Source organism: Danio rerio, chromosome 24, assembly GCF_049306965.1.
Source record: "Danio rerio strain Tuebingen ecotype United States chromosome 24, GRCz12tu, whole genome shotgun sequence".
In the NCBI taxonomy this organism is placed as follows: domain Eukaryota; kingdom Metazoa; phylum Chordata; class Actinopteri; order Cypriniformes; family Danionidae; genus Danio; species Danio rerio.
The window spans coordinates 28,228,084-28,245,392 of record NC_133199.1 but is presented as its reverse complement, the minus strand read 5'-3'; the positions used below and the strand labels follow the sequence as shown (position 1 = coordinate 28,245,392).

The window sequence follows — 17,309 nt, the reverse complement described above, 5'->3', positions numbered from 1 at the left end:
CAATTATGACCAAAATAATCGTGATTATGATTTTTCCCAAAATCGAGCAGCCCTACTATTATATATGTATTTTTAAGTACCAAAAAAATAAATAAAAATCTAAACGCATGCTTAAAATTCCAACATAATAGTGAAAATAATTAAAATAAATAACTTTAAATAAATATTTAAATTTTGCTCATTCGCGCAATCTGCTTGCCAACGTGTCGTAAAGGCAAAATCAAAACAAAAATGGCAGACAAACGTAAATGCAGTGATTCTTCAGAGGCGAAGAAAAAGATTAGACAGTATGACAAAGCCTACCTAAATTTTGGTTTTATTGAAGGCCAAGACAAGTTAAAACTGATTAATTAATATTTTCTATACATATTACAATATATTAATATTACACAAACACACACATACATATATATATATATATATATATACACACACAGTACATATGTATGTGCGTGTGTATTTATATGGTGGGGGGGCTCCAATGTTTGTATATGTTCATGGGGGGGGCTCCGAAGAAAAAGGTTGGGAACCACTGGTCTATATCATTCTGTCTACTTTATTATATCTAATTTTGCATATCTGAGTCAGTCTGAATCAGTTCATCCTGAAAAGTCCTCTTTTACATATTCAGTTTATGTCATACTAGTGAATCAGTTCCTTATGAAAAGACCTTTAAATTTTTTTATTCTTTCTGCTAAATCAGTGATTCATTAAACAGCCATCTTTCATAGATTTCATCATCATAGAATGACCTATTCATTATGCTAATTGTATTTACCTGTTATTTTACCTGTACAAAACTGTCAGTTATGGTGCCTTTGCAAAAATTTATTTAGTATTATTAAAGAGCCCCTATTATGGGTTTTTGAAAATGACCTTCCATGCAGTGTGCAACATAGCTCTAAGTGAATGAAAACATCCAGCTGAGATTTAAAAATATTGATTTTTTAAATAAAAGTTTCGACTCAGAGTTGTTTAAATGATGCGTCATTTGTCTGGATCTTTTGCCTGTTAGTATCGACGTCGACACATAACAATACCAAATATGTTCTGTGGCGGATCTGGTAAAACGTTACGCGCCTTTCCCTTCAAACGCTAGCACCACAGGAGTGTGTGGGACTGATCATGACAAGATGAGTGAACATTAATAAGTGAATGTTCTGGTGATTAATGCAATAATCTACCCTGCAACAGGGGATTCGTCAGCCATTTGTTGAAGGAAGGATTAGAAAACACTATTGATGTATGGGACTTTGTCAGAGCTTAACATGAACTTTAACAGGAGTACACAGTTCATGAATCAGTTTCTTCCTCCATTTCACAAGTTAAGTAAATGCGATTAAAATGATTGCCTCCTTGTTTTCTCTAGCTTGCAAAATATTTAATTGTGTTTTGTTACTTGTAATCACTCCACGTGGCTTGTAATGTATCTGGGTAACTTTTTATATTCTCATATCGCGTTTAATGCCACATTGAAAATGAGACACGTGCCTCAAAGTTTTTCCCACTGCATGAATTAATACTAAATGTGTGTCATTGTTAAGAGTAGACTAATACGCTTTAAGTGCATTGCTTTAATACACTCCTGCATTGGGCTCATGCATATACTCTGAACTCTGACTACTTCAACAATGTTGATAAGCCATGGTGAACGTTTCTCTATGTCTCATGCTGAACACAATCAACCAATCGCAACAGACTGGGTCATCAGACCAATCAGCACAAATTAGCAGCGTGCTAAGGAGATGGGGTTTGGGAACAAATGAATCCCTGAACAATTCATATGTGAGTCATTGGGATAATAGGTAAAAATAAATGCATATTATAAGACAATGAAAGTGTTTTTTGACCTTGCATGCATATCAGCCTGTTGTTGGAGACCCCCAAAACCAAAATATGACCATTTATAATGCATAATTGGGGCTCTTTAAAATCACAAACACACATTTTACTGTTGACTAACCCAGCAGGCAATCAAATTGACACTGACGTCAAATAAAATGTCAAAAATGAAAAGTGATTTGACATCAAACACTTGACGTCCATTTGACAACCACACACCAATTCCCTGTTAACCACAGACACAAAAAGTATTCAAAATTTTTTTTCATCTCAAAGCTTCAATTACAAATGACAAATTTACACTGGATTTTGTTTCAATCCAATACATATGTCAAAACAACATCATATTTACATCTAACATTGTTATCAAAAAGCAGGACTGTCTTTTAATTGATATTTGATGAGTTTTATAGAACATAAATATATGAATTATAATAATTATAAACACATTAAATCTCCGAGATGAGTCTGATTCCACCAAAGTGATTAAATTAAGAAGGCCTTGACCCATCATTGAGCTCGTCAATTAGTTTATTTAATTGAGTTAAATTCAGCAGCAGACATGCTAATAAAACCACACAGCATATCATCTTTAAATACATACTCTAGTTACAGCTTCCCGTCTTGCATCTGCTTTGCTCATTACCTGCCAATAACCCCCCAGCAACCCCCTCCCTTTCTCTGTATCATTTCATACAACTCTTCATTGCCGCCATCACTTGCATCACTTTCTGCCTGCTAGCGTGTGTGCGTGCGTGCGTGTGTGTGGCTCTTTGATCCTTCTCGATCGGAGGATAAACACGGGTCCCGTCCTGCAGGAGAAAGCCATTATATGCACTCTGTGTCTGCAGCCGTCCGTCATGCATCGCGAGGCTCAGATCCCAGCAAATCAAAGATGTCCATTCTACCTCCAGCTCTGGCATGAATATTTATGCTTTCTGTGATGTAATTGCCGCGCTGAGTGCCTCCGTGCCACCGAGTTCATCAGATATGAAATAAAGCACAAGGAACAACCACACCCCACTACGCTCTGGCTTGTTATTGACAAGACAAAGTGAAATGCTGAAAAAAATGGGAAAAAAGCCTCCTGTGATTAGCATGCTCTGCAATTTGAAGGAACGATGGTTATATAACGCTCCAGGCTGTGTCTGCGTTAGTATTCAGGACAGAACTGGCTCTTTCCTTCACCTGATGTGACTTTCTTTGTCTTTGTGACCATCTGGCCACAACACGCATTCACATACGCCACTGATGAGCTCGAGATCCATTCATATCTGACAGACTGTCATTCATTTGTGCATGATATAACCTTTGCGCTTCAAGATCTGATGGAATTTAGACACATCCCAGTTGGTTTAGCAGATTTTTCAGTACAGACAATCCTAATTTACTTCAAATATGAAATGCGCAGAATGCTGATTGCTTTAGATTCTAATCGTAAATAAAACAAACAGTAAATGGTTGTGAATAATAAACAGCCCAAGTCTGATTACAGAACACTCAAAAATATTTTTGCTGCTTGTTCAAACTACGTACTTCAAATGAGTTAAATAAATTAAATTCTTGAGTTTTTTGGGGGGGACCCCAAACTATAAGAACCTATATAAACATATATGTTTTAATATAGGTTTCAGCATAGGTTTTTGATTTGTGACATGTATAAAATTGTATAAATTTTCCGATATTATAAGTGCATATGTGTACATATATGCACAAATATGTGTAGATATATACGTGCATGCACCTATATGTTTACCTATATATTAGTAAAACATCCATAGTTGCTAGACAACACAAATAAAAGCCCAAAAAAGTAAAAGTGTACATTATTTATTTAAAAACAACCAAATAGTACAAGTGAAAAATATAAAACAAGAACAAAAAAAAAACTGAAAAGAAAAAAAAAAACTAAATAAAAATGACAAACCATTTTGGTAAACATTTCCTTCCTTTCCATTATCTTCATAAGAAAGAATTGAGCTCGTAATACACACACACACACACACACACACACACACACACACACACACACACACACACACACACACACACACACACACACACACACACACACACACACACACACACACACACACACACACACACACACATATATATATACATATATAAACATATAAACGACCTATTGTCCATTTGGTAGAGGTTAATATTTTAGAAATTATGTAATATGTTGAAAAAAAATTGAGTGTGTTAACTAGTGACATTAGGAGTTAAGAAATGAAATTCAAATTTTTTTGCTGTTGATAGGGTAGTCATTCATTGTTAAAAATGGAGGGTTCAGCACAATTTCTTAATGTTGATTCAACATAAATTGATCAAGTCAGCTTAACTGTTTTTAAATTTTACGTAGATTGAACTTGAAACAATTAAGTTGTCCCACATGAAAAGAACTATATGAGGATATATGTCCATATAAGAAAACTTTATGCAGTATATATGCCTCCATTTTTAACAATGAATGACTACCCTATCAACAACAACAAAAATTGGATTGCATTTCTTAACTCCTAATGTCGCTAGTTAACACACTCAAAGCATTTTTTTCAACATATTCCATGATTTCTAAAATATTAACCTGTACCAAATGGTCAATAGGTTGGTTTATGGTAAAAGTACTGGAATTAATACATATATGAAAAATCTGAAAATGTGAAGTATTAGACCAATTTATTTAAACTAAAAATCTAAATAAATTATGTTTGAACACTTAATCATCTTTTTTTTTTGAAGTATGCCATAAAATATATAAGATTCTCATTTAACATGTTTTAAACAATAAAATCTAAATCAAGTGTAATAGTGCAACAAGATTATTTATTTATTTATTTATTTATTTGTAAACCAACAATGCTGTGTTTGTAAACTATTATTTAAAGTCACACTTCATCGATGTTTACCAAGTGCTAACACAGACGAGTGATCCACTCATGACTCGACTGATCTTCGCGGCTTTAAAACACTACAGTGTCCGTGTATCTGTGTTTGCACTTGGTGTAGAGCAGTCAACTGATGACCTTTACGACCAATCAATGTCATTTTGTTTGTTGTTGTTGCAATGTTTACAGTGCTGATCTAATAATTCTGGGATTCTTCCCACCGCAGCCTCGTTTTAATTTTTTTAAAAGCCATGTCCAATAAGGGCATTGCATGTTGTGTAGCCAAATGGAAATGACTTATGGGATACATGCACAAAAAAAACTGAATTAATACCTTGGTTCAAGCTTGGTTCTCTCTTTTTCTGTAAATCAAATTTATTTAGCTTTGCTGTTGTTCATATGACAATGTGAAGTAAAACATTTGCATGATCAGATTTGTAAATATCTCTGCAAATATTAAGTAATCTATATCGAAAATGTCTTTATGATTCCTGTATTTCTAGAATAAACACAACAGCAGGGCTCTGACCTAAAATTTTTAAACTTGGGATGTTTTATAAGCATCAGATTCTGCTCAAATGAAAGCATTACTCTGTGATAAATCCTACTGTGGTGAATCTTGTGAAGTGACCCTCGGTGGTAAATTCTCTTTATCCGCAACCACTGCTGAGACGTGGAACTTCACAGAAATTGTGCAATACTAAACTTCTGAAAACTTTTTTCCCCCTCAATCTTTTGGGTTTATTTGGCACATTGTTTGTTTGTCCTGGATCTGTCAATCATGCGTTATGTGACAGATTAGAGAATAAAAACCAAAAGGATGGGAGAGACAGAATGCGGTAATCACCAGCATCATCCACTGTGGAATAAGACCCAGTTCTGTCACGCTTTCCCTCAGAACAGCTTATATGAGTAAAAGACTGCTTGAAAAAAGTCAACCTTTAGGTCCAGATAAAGAGAGGTCTGCAATTTTGCTCCTAGAGAGGAAGCATGAATATATTTGTTTACACATTACACATTATACATTTTACACATTAACAATTAAGATGTGGGCTACTCTATATTTATGGGGAACATTCTCAGACCTCTCATATTTCGATTGAAATATCTGATTCATTATAGTAAATCCCCTTTTTGTAAACAGACCTTTCTCCTGTATATATACTTGAGAAAGTCTGAGTAATTTTATTGAATACATTTTTCTTCTCTTTCATATGTAATTTATAACATTTGATGCAATCTAGTAAATAGGTTTGTCCTTTTTTTATCTCTCTCATATTTGGTTTCGTATGCCCAAATCAGTAAATCATTTCATTAGTCTCTAAATTGTGGTCGTTCTTCATTTTATTTATAAATATATTATTCATTCATTTTCTTGTCGGCTCAGTCCTTTTATTAATCCGGGGTCGCCACACCAGAATGAACCTCCAACTTATCCAGCAAGTTTTTACGCAGTGGATGCCCTTCCGGCTGCAACCCATCTCTGGGAAACATCCACACACACATTCACACACACACACACATACACTACGGACAATTTAGCCTACCCAATTCACCTGTACCGCATGTCTTTGGACTGTGGGGGAAACCGGAGCACCCGGAGGAAACCCACATGAAAGCAGGGAGAACATGCAAACTCCACATAGACAAGCCAACTGAGCCGAGGCTCGAACCAGCGACCCAGCAACCTTCTTGCTGTGAGGCGACAGCACTACCTACTGCACCACTGCTTCGCCTATATATATATATATATATATATATATATATATATATATATATATTATATATATATATATTATGAATATTTTTAAATGGATGGTAAAAGCATTATTTTTGTTTATTTGTGTGTTTGTGTAAGAAATCTATTGCATTATTTAATGACTTGGATTTGTGGATAAGTACTCTGTAAAATTACAAAATTACTTTTTGATTTTTGGCAATAATATAAGATTAAATTATTTGTTAATTCATTTAAATACTCATTTAAATACTTAATTTGTCTTTCTCAAATGGTTTAAATTTATAATGTCAGAATCTTTTTACTGAATTATTTTATTCACAAAGTTCATTAATTGACTCACAAATGTGGGTCCCCGTATTGTTGGCATTTATGTTTTGATATTATCACCCTAATTATCATTAAGCTGCCCAAAACTCACAGTCGTTAATGATACAACATGTTGCACTTTTAAACATTGTAATATAAACTGTGTATTGTGAATTGTATGTAATGGCTCAATCCCTGACACTATACAATTGTTATCAAAATAATATATTAAACAGCTTTATATTTTAGCTCTTTTTACACTGTTCCACTTTATTATGAAAAACACAGCCTGATCTCATGAGAAAAAAAAAAAAAGTGTTTTATGTTTTGTTAGTTTAGTGGCTAATTCGTACAAATTTGTACGAGTTCAGTCATCCGAAAATGCACAATTTTTAAAAAGGAGGCGTGGCTATGAAGGTAAATCAGTTGCGAAACTCGAGAGCTTGCAAATGTAAATGTGAGCACTTGTGATAATAATATTTGTATGTGTAGGTTGAAATGTACACTTACAGCTCTGATGTGAACAGCTGAAATCCTCGATTTGCACACACACACAACAATCCACACACTTGTGTTTTAAATTCGAAGTTGCAGATTAATAGTTGTGTATTTGTAAAATGTCATTCACAAATACAAAGTGACAGACACACGTGTGCAAGGCAAATTTGATTGCATCTTTGCTCTACAACCACAGGTCGGCACTCACAACCTCTCAGATTCGTCAGTACAACTACAAATCTCCCGCGCTCTGACTTTTGCTACACATCTCCCGCGATCTCTGTAGCAGAACTCATCTGTGCACTCGCAGATGCAGAGGCGTGAGCAGCGCGGGGCGGGGGAGGGGCGGGGCAGGTGTAAAGCTGTTTGATTGGCTGATGCCTGACCAATGAACAATGCCAGCAGCCAACAGGACTGAGGTGCAAAATAATAATTTCCCACGATTATTTCATTAGTTAGCGTTTATTTAAACTCTTTTCTGAAGAGATTCTTGTTAAAAAATCATAAATTCTGTGGAAATGTACATACCAGTAAAAGAGCAGCAAAGCCAGTTTATTGGCTAGAGCCAGCCAATGAGATGGGGCGTTTCTGTTTGTCAGCACACAGGGCAGTTGTTGGAGGCCTCGAGCAATCAGAGGGTAAGTTATGATTTTTAATAATTATCTATATGTTCAATACTGTTAGCTAAGCTAAGGACTGTGCTGGGTGCTTCTCTTGTTTGTTTCTTATATAAGAAAACAGTTATGAGTTATCTAGGAGCTGCTTTTAATCATGTTATATGGTTCTAAAGATACGATTCAACCCACATGAAATAAGAAGTTGTAATAGTATTTATAGTAAATAATATTACGTTTTTGAACCATACTAACTATAATAAACTGTATTATACTGTATATTTTGCAGTATCTACAACTTTGTTAATGAATGCAACAGCACACTGTAGTATTAACTAGCATGAACTTTAATGAATTGAAGTATACTTTATATGTAAAACCTAATACATTTTAGTCAGTCCTGTTGGCTGCTGGCATTGTTCATTGGTCAGGCTTCAGCCAATCAAACAGCTTTACACCTGCCCCGCCCCTCCCCCGCGCTGCTCACGCCTCTGCATCTGCGAGTGCACAGATGAGTTCTGCTACAGAGATCGCGGGAGATGTGTAGCAAAAGTCAGAGCGCGGGAGATTTGTAGTTGTACTGATGAATCTGAGAGGTTGTGAGTGCCGACCTGTGGTTGTAGAGCGAAGATGCAGTCAAATTTGCCTTGCACACGTGTGTCTGTCACTTTGTATTTGTGAATGACATTTTACAAATACACAACTATTAATCTGCAACTTCGAATTTAAAACACAAGTGTGTGGATTGTTGTGTGTGTGTGCAAATCGAGGATTTCAGCTGTTCACATCAGAGCTGTAAGTGTACATTTCAACCTACACATACAAATATTATTATCACAAGTGCTCACATTTACATTTGCAAGCTCTCGAGTATTGCTACTGATTTACTTTCATACGTGGCACCCAACCCCGCCCCTAAACATTGCTTGTTTTCATCTCTTTTTACACTCGAACAGCTAAATGAATGCTTAGGTCTATTTAACTGACTATATTATCAATGCTGTAAAAGATACTCCATGAAGTCAATATTTTGCCGGACGTTTTCAGTGGCTGAACAACAGTTCCGTGTAAAAAGAACACAATCTACATAAGCTTTGCTTGGGTAAAATAGCTTTAAAACAGACCTGTCTAAATGTAATACTTCAGCCGTGGTGTCACCATTCAGATCGTTGTTTTGAACTGCATAACGTCATATCCCTCCAGTGTGCAAAAGTAATTCCGATTTTGCTTCAGGATTAAAAAAAAGTTTAGATCCTGCATTTTTGGCAGAAGCCCTTTCAAAACAAACTTTCTTTTCATGGATACAAGGCCACGTTGGTCTTTCAGAAAGAAGTCTTTCAGGTTGATGCAGACTTGCCTGAGGTCTCTCTGTCAGCTGTAGGTGGCCATGCTTCACATAAACACGTGACATTGACATTGAATTTGTTGACAGACCTGTCGTAATTGAGTTATTTGTCGGCCCGACAATTTTTAATTGGACAAATTTTTTTGTTTTATGTCATACCTAAAGTATATAAATACAATTAGATCGTTTATTTTAATCACTATTGGAATTTTGAGACATTCAACCAGCACAACAAAAAAGATTTCTGAAGACAATCACCTACTGCACCTTTAACAAAAGAGTAGTAAATTGCCCAGTGTATTGTTAAATTTTGGAAAATTTAAAATCTTCTTTCCAAAATATGTGTTAAAATAAGATTTGTCACAAAAAAACATTCCGTTTGCTAAAACACAGAAAAAGTTGTGGTCAAATTAAGCCTCAAACAGTACACAAGGGTTAAATAAGTTTAATTATATGTAAGTTAAATGACTTGTAAGGTTAATTTTGTAACCACAGAATTTTTGCAATGTGTGTAAAATGAAGTCCAAACAAATGAATGTGAAGCTCTGTCCATGTTAATAAGTGCCGTGATTTTAAAGCCTGCCCCCTCAGACTTCTTTAGATCCAGGAGTCCAGTTGAACTTCTCACCTCCTTATGTCTGTTTGCTGGATTTGAAATAACCCAGATCTGCAATAATCCAGGTTGGCAGAGCTGCAGTCTCAGAGTTAGTCTGCCTCAGTCCGGGTCTGCAGCTTTGTTAAATGCACAGGTCAGCATATGGTTCTACAGCGGAACAGAGAACTTTAGCAGGGGACAGAAGGAAGAAGAGGGCCAGAGGAGGGGTGACAACAGTGGTAATCGGATCATTGGCTAAAACAAGCTGAGTCAATGGGATCAATAGAAACTGCACATGCAGCAAAGAGCCTTTAATGGCCTTTAATCTCCATTAGGAGGAGAGAAGGTTCAGGCCCCCTGCAAGGCAGATTCTGGAGGAAAAGTCCCATCCCAAATTTTTAGGATGACTTATGGGTGCACTATGCTATCCGAACCATCAGTTGTCAACTTAGCAATTTTGTTGCTAGATTTAGTAACTTTTCATACTACTCTAGCAACTTTATTTTTCAAAAAGCACCTAGTAACTAATTTAGCAATTTTTTACCATTCGTTTGGCTAAAAAGTGACTCATAAGAGCAGTGGCTGCAGACTTCACTCAGTAGAGTAAATTGCTAGCTCAGATTGTTTTTCATAACTGTTAATTTACTGATATTTGTTCACATGTATAATTTCTGGTAATTTAGGTAGCAATAAATTCAGTAGTCCTATAATTGTTGTCACTTTCACAGATGTGTTAATTTCACAAGTAAAAAAGGTAAAAACAAAAGCTGTGGTTGTTTAATGCCTGTAACTGTTCATTATCTGTGTTAGATTTAAAAATTAAAAAAAAAAATTAAAAGTGTTTGAATAACCTTTACAAATAGTCAGCTATATGTTTCATTCAAATCTAGATGGACACATTTCAAATAATGTTTTTGCTGAGATGGCCCGTCAATTTGAGAAAGCATTAATTTTTTTGTATACTACATAAAGATAGTTTTGAGTTGCGATCATGCAAAGTAATATGTTAATAAGAACCTATTTATTATGCATCTGGATGTAATGTTTTATATAATATAATACATGTTGCCTCAGACAGTAGAGACATGACAGGTTTACACTTGTCAGTTACTATATGATGACATCACTAAGATGCAAATTTGTGTGTGAGGTCATCTGGCATCATTTAGCTTCTTTTCATTGGAAATAGTTGGCAACACTGCGAAATATGCCCAGGCGCGTTTTCTGGTTTGTTTGAGAAGTGTGAGTGCTCTGAATTGAGCTCAGGCATGGTTCAGTTGGCCGGCCCTGGCCCAGTTGAAAGTTGTGTGCCAGAGCACGGTTCAGTTGGGCTTTGGTGCGGTACACTTGTAGTGTGAGTGTAGAGTGTGCCTGAGCCAAAAACTGAAGACAAGACATGACTTTTAAGGAACTGTTTCATCTGGATTTATTAAGCGTTCTCACTGCTCAATGAATGCAAACTGTCATAGTTTTTTTTAAGGACGCAAACCCCTCACTGCACGACAGGTGCACCTTCAGCAAACCTCCTAATACCTGCAGCACGAGGACTTTTATGATTATTTATGTGCGTCAAAAGTAGTGGATCTGTTCAGCGAAACATTTGACAGTGTGTCACTGCATATCAAACGACTAAAATGATATAACTAAAGAAATCTCCACTGTGCAGAGTGAAAGCGCTTCTCTTCCTCTTAAACTGAGGAGCACAGCATCGATGACGTAAGCATATACAGGTTCGGATGCAATGTGAGTGCAGGCCATCGGGGAGAGGGGGGAATGGCAATTGTGCTTCGAAATGTTTCAAGTTAACAGTACAATTATTCAAGGCAACACCTTAGGTGTTGTTACTGAGTAGATTTTTATTGTATATTAAATATTAACATATTTACACACACACACACACACACACACACATTTATTAAAATGCTGACCAACAATAAAAGTTAATTTTGTCTCATGGTTTGTACAAAATATCAATCATGTAACTGTTTTCAACATAATGTTTCTTAAGTACCGAATCAGCATATTTCTGAAGGATCATGTGATCAAATTTTTCAATAAATGACCGTTTAAAATATTAAAGCAAAAAAAATTGTTTCAAATAAATTTTAATTTTACTGTAATTCTCACATCTCTAGGATTGAACCATACAGGGCTTGTCACGGGTAACAAAATAAATCATTGAAATATTAAATACATATTTACTTACTAAATAAATGTCTAATTTCAACATAACATGGTTGGACCAAAAAAATGTAAGGGACCAAAAATGTGAGCAATTTTCTGTGACAAATGTGTGCAGCTTGATCATGAAGCCCATTAAAGGGGATCTATTATACAAAAACGACTTTTGTACAAGTATTAAATAGTTGTGTAGCATAAAGCCAACCTTTAATAGCAAGTTTTAATTCATTCTGCAGAAACACTTTGATTGACACTCTCTTTTTTACGTCATCAGAGGTAAAAAGTAAGTATTGTACGTTTTGTCAGTTTAATGGGTAATTTTCAGTCATACGAAAATGTATGATTTTAAAAGGAGGCGTGGCACCCAACCCCGCCCCTAAACCCAATCGTCATTGGGTTATGAGCAAATCGTACTAAATTGTACAAATTAAATCATACAAATTTATCCGAATTAGCCAATAAATCAAAAAGTTATGAATGGACTATATGCACAGCTGGATTTTTAAAGACAACTATAAACTTCTGGTGAAAGCTTAATGTGAGTATTTTTAATTTCACAAGGTTTTTACAGCATCGATGTTGTAATGTAATTACAATACATTCAGTTAAATAGACTTAAGCATTCATTGTTTTTGTTCAAGCGTAAAACAAGATGAAAGACCGTTGTAACCACAAACGCCATCATTAGCAACAGGCTAGCGCAGAAATGTCATTGAAAATACTGAGGTAAAATAACTTGTCATATTATAAAGACATGGTGAGAGGAAATGGAATTTAATGCATTGCTTCTTGTCCGATCTGAGACCCACTTCAAATTGTACATCTAACAGGCAGTGAAGATTGATTCTGTAATGGAAAGACAGTTCATCGTAAGCCCTTGCATATAGCCCATTGATGTGAGCTTGTGTTGAAAGACCCGCCCATTAGTAACAGCACTGAGTGAGAAGCAGCTATCTGCCATATAGTAAGGCCTATAAGGGGCAGTTTAAAAAAAATTATAAAACTGTATTTGTGAGGTATTTTGAACTGAAACGTCACATACACACACTAGGGCCATCAGAGACTTATTTTAAATCTTACAAAAAGGATTATAATAGGTCCACTTTAAAGTCATGAAGCTATATTTAAATCTCCCTATCACAAATGAATCTGAATTCTGAAGGATACTGAGATTTATTTAAAACTCCTTTAGTCACAAAAAAAGTCAATATACACTATAACATTAAAATACTTTCATCTTTCCATAACATTTTCCATCTATGATTTAGCTCCAGATTACAGTTGAAGATCATTTATCATTTTGACCAGCATAAAGTCTTTATAAATATACATCCATCACATGTATTATTTGGTCTTACATTACTATTTCTATTTCTTCAAATTCAGAAATATATTATCAAAATCCAAAAAGGCATTTTAGATTTGACAAAGAATGACCGTGTTAGAATGCATAATACTGTAAATGTTACTATAATGCATGTTGTAACTACTCATTATTATTACATTTTCTGTTAACACTTTACAATAAGGTTGATGTTTACGACAAATGTTACTAACATGAACAAACAATGAACAACATGTATTTATTGATCTTTGTTATTGTCAGTTAATGCAAATAAATTTGTAAATAGTTCTTGTTAATGCACAGTGCGATATTTTTAGTTTTTTTTATTGTGGACACACTGTCAATTAACAGAAGTTTTCCGTTTTTAATTAATTAAAATATATTTGTGTAATGAGATGCCAGTACATTTTACCATTTTTTTTACAGATTTTTTTTTTTTAGAGTGTAGTTTTAGCACTCTTAAATTTGGATTTTAATTATGCAAAGTAAATGTTGAACTGTGATTAATAAATGCTGTACAAGTATTAATATAAAGTAATGGTAATGTTCTTTACAACTGGGGAATGATATTTCCACCTAGGGATACTCATCCAGAGGCCTCTAGAGATTGTGCAGGGCTATTGATGTGATCCAAGTCCTGTGAAAAGATGATGGCAACCTTCTAGACTTCTAGAGGTCTCCATAACCCTGGACCAGGCCGTATCCTGAGAAGATCCTGAGTAGAGAGCATGAGACTGATTCCTGAAAGACCATAATGACAGACGAGTTTTCGCATTGATCTCGTGGGCCAGCCTGTACACCCTCCAGTTACCTACTCATACCTGCAGCTTCTTCATGATGGACGTCCAGCGTTCTCCAGCCTCCGGTGCCTAAACTGCAGCTCTGCACAAGAAGTTTGGCCAGAGGAGAAATGGTTTGCCCAACTAAACCTGGTCTCTCTCAAATTTTTTACCTTTCACTTTCGTCAATAGGTGAAGTTTGTTCCTCGCCAATGTTGCCACTGGCTTGCTTGGTTTGGGACTTGTGGAGCTGTGCATCGATAGATTTTCTCTTCAGTGTTTAGACTTTCAGCAGTGAAAATTAAATCACACTGAACTGAACTAAACTTAACTTTAATTCTGAAAACTTTTACTAGAACTTCTATGTTAAGCTACTTTGATGCAATCTACATTGTAAAAGCGCTACAGAAATAAAGATCAATGAAATCAATGAAATTATTGTTAAGTATGACCCATTTTTTATTACCACAGTGAAAGAACAAGTGAGCTCAAACTAACCATCATACTGTACATGTTTTCATTTTAATTTAGTTCTTATTCCTTGCAAAGCCCTTTCAAATGGATCAATAAACTAATTTTTGAGCAGGCGCTCGTCCTTATGAAGCTTCAGCCTAACCTTGCTCTCAGGCATTTCTCTTCAGCTAAATACGCCAGTTGCTTCAAAGCCAGCCGAATCAAAGGCCTTTGGCTCTGCCTCTCATCTCTTTCTAATTGGCGGTGCTGAGGCTTCGAAAAAACATCTGTAGAAAAACTGAACTCCATTCAGCTGCATCACAATCAGTCAGCTTCTTCTGATGAGATTTAACTCATTCAGTTTGTCCGTCATGACAACATCCTAAAGTCTTCTTGACTGCAGCTTTAAACTTATATACTTATAAAATGTTCATGCCACTTTAAAAAATGTTTGATTCTGATCGGTTGATACAAACCGATAAAGTTAATTTATTTATTTTTTATGAGTTAATGCTCAGCTTTACTTTTTTATGTAAATAGTTGCACATTTTATTTTTGACATTAAGTGTGATTGCAAATAATTATTATTGAAAATCTATATGGAAGTTTTGTGTAATCATTAGTAGAGCTGAACAATATACTGTGTTTGTGCCGATTTCCAATGTGCACATCTGCAATAGTCACATCGCAGGGTTTGCAATGTTGATTTTATTTGTCGGAATTACAGTTGATCCAAGAACCACAGTTCACAACACATGAAATTTGTGGACTCACTAAAGAGTTAAACCATAAAGTGAAAATGTATTATGTCTCTGTGTCCTGCATAGTTTATCTCCAACTTGCTTCAACACACCACCCTGGAGGTTTCTACACTCTCAGAAATAAAGGTACGCGAGTTGTCACTGGGGTGGTTCCTTCTTTAAAAGGTACACGTTTGTACTTAAAGGGTCCATATTGGGACCTCAAAAGTATATATTAGTAAAAAATTTTAAGAGGAACACTTTTGTACTTTTTAGGTACTAATATGTACCCTTGAGGTATTAATATGGACCTTTTAGGTACAAATTTGTACTTTTTGAAAATGTACCACCCCAGTGACAACTCGCGTACCTTTATTTATGAGAGCGTAATATAGCTAGACAGAGGTTGATTAGCTGGTTCGGGTGTGCTTAATTGGGGCTGGAGCTAAAATATGCAGGACACCAGGCCTCCAGGACCAAGTTTGGACACCCCTGCTGTTAGCATTCAGGCACTGGAGAGTCTAAAGCATTCAAGTATCAAGACATTATGCAGTTTGTAACTTTAATAAAAATTAACTTTACTGAATTATATATACATTGAAACATTACATGATTGTTTTTTTTTACATTTAGTTAATAATTTTGTATCTAAATACTCTAATACTCCTCACAAAAGCATAAAGCTCTGTTTTTCCTTTTTATTTTGCCCTTGTTGTATTTATCTATGCTTTTGAAGGATTCGGATGTCTGCTTTCCAATCATGGACCAACGTTTATCCTTTTCATCATCCTGTTTCTCAGTATTTAACTGTGAATTGATTTTAATTAATGAATAAGTTAACACATTGCGTAATATAAGAATGTTCAGTGCATTTGCCTGTCTCTTTATAACTATTTTCAGAAGCCATCAAACTAGGTCAGAGGTCAAGGAGACCTTGAATAGAACTGAGGGCTGAGGACTGGAAGCAACTGTTTCTATTGTTATTTCTACGAGTTAATACTGTCTAAAATGTCTAAAGTGATTTTGCTATTTTTACGGTTAAATCTTTTAAAGTGATTCTACTTTTTATTCAAGATAGACTTTGTATAGTAAGGAATTATAACTGCCTGAATGTAGATGATACCGGTTTTTAACCAGTTTTGATAAAGACGGCTGAGAGTACACTCAGCCTTGGAAAAGAAACAGATTATACTTTGTGTGTGTGTTCTATTTGATTGTTGATCCGTTTCACAGGTCTGGAGTCAGCTCTAATCAGTCTTAGGGATGTCTGACGTTTATGCTTAAGATAATGTTCAGAATTGTACGCACGAACCCCACGTGGAAATTTTCCTAGTCTCTGTGTTTTAACCAATCAGGTTGGAACACCTATATGTATGACACAGTTAATGACGTTATGTGAGAATATAACTGTTATTGATTGGTAATTGTAAGCAGAGCGGCCCTGGAACTCATTGCGAGAGTTGAAGCTGGCTTTTGCGAATGAAACTGCAAACTATCTTCAGTAAACTTGATTTATTTATTTAAATCTCTGACTCCGGCTCTTCTTCATCTACCAGACTGGTCATTCTTTGGATCAAACTGTAAACTATCCCTACAGTTTTAATCCTAGATTTCCTTTTTTGCTGGCTTACATGCTACTTTTAATTTGCTTATTTATATCTTATACATGATCAATCTTTTGAATTCATAGGCTATGCAGAAAAACAATTTATTTTCAGATTTTTCCTATATCATGCAGCCCTTATCATTAGTTAGCAGAATAAATTATATTTTACTCAAACCCCCAACTATCAATCATAAATCCAGAGAAACAGAGAAAGTATACTACCTTAAAGGGGACCTATTATGCAACAATCACTTTTATACGGGGTATAACCACAGTTGTGTTGGAGCAATCTGTAAATATAACCAGCTACTAATAGTAAAAATGTATTAACTTTATTAATTAATTTATAAAAAATTTTTTAACTGCC

The 17,309-nt window shown here is 35.3% G+C and overlaps 1 long non-coding RNA gene across 1 annotated transcript in view; it reads left to right on the top strand.

Annotated features, from left to right (window-relative positions):
• The window catches only part of LOC108181550 (uncharacterized), a 175,769-nt gene extending 161,717 nt beyond the window's left edge, over positions 1–14,052 (top strand). The window contains exon 3 of the long non-coding RNA XR_011008647.2: positions 13,945–14,052. This is a non-coding gene — a long non-coding RNA (uncharacterized lncRNA). The remainder of the gene's footprint in view (positions 1–13,944) is intronic.
• The last annotated feature ends 3,257 nt before the right edge of the window (positions 14,053–17,309 follow it).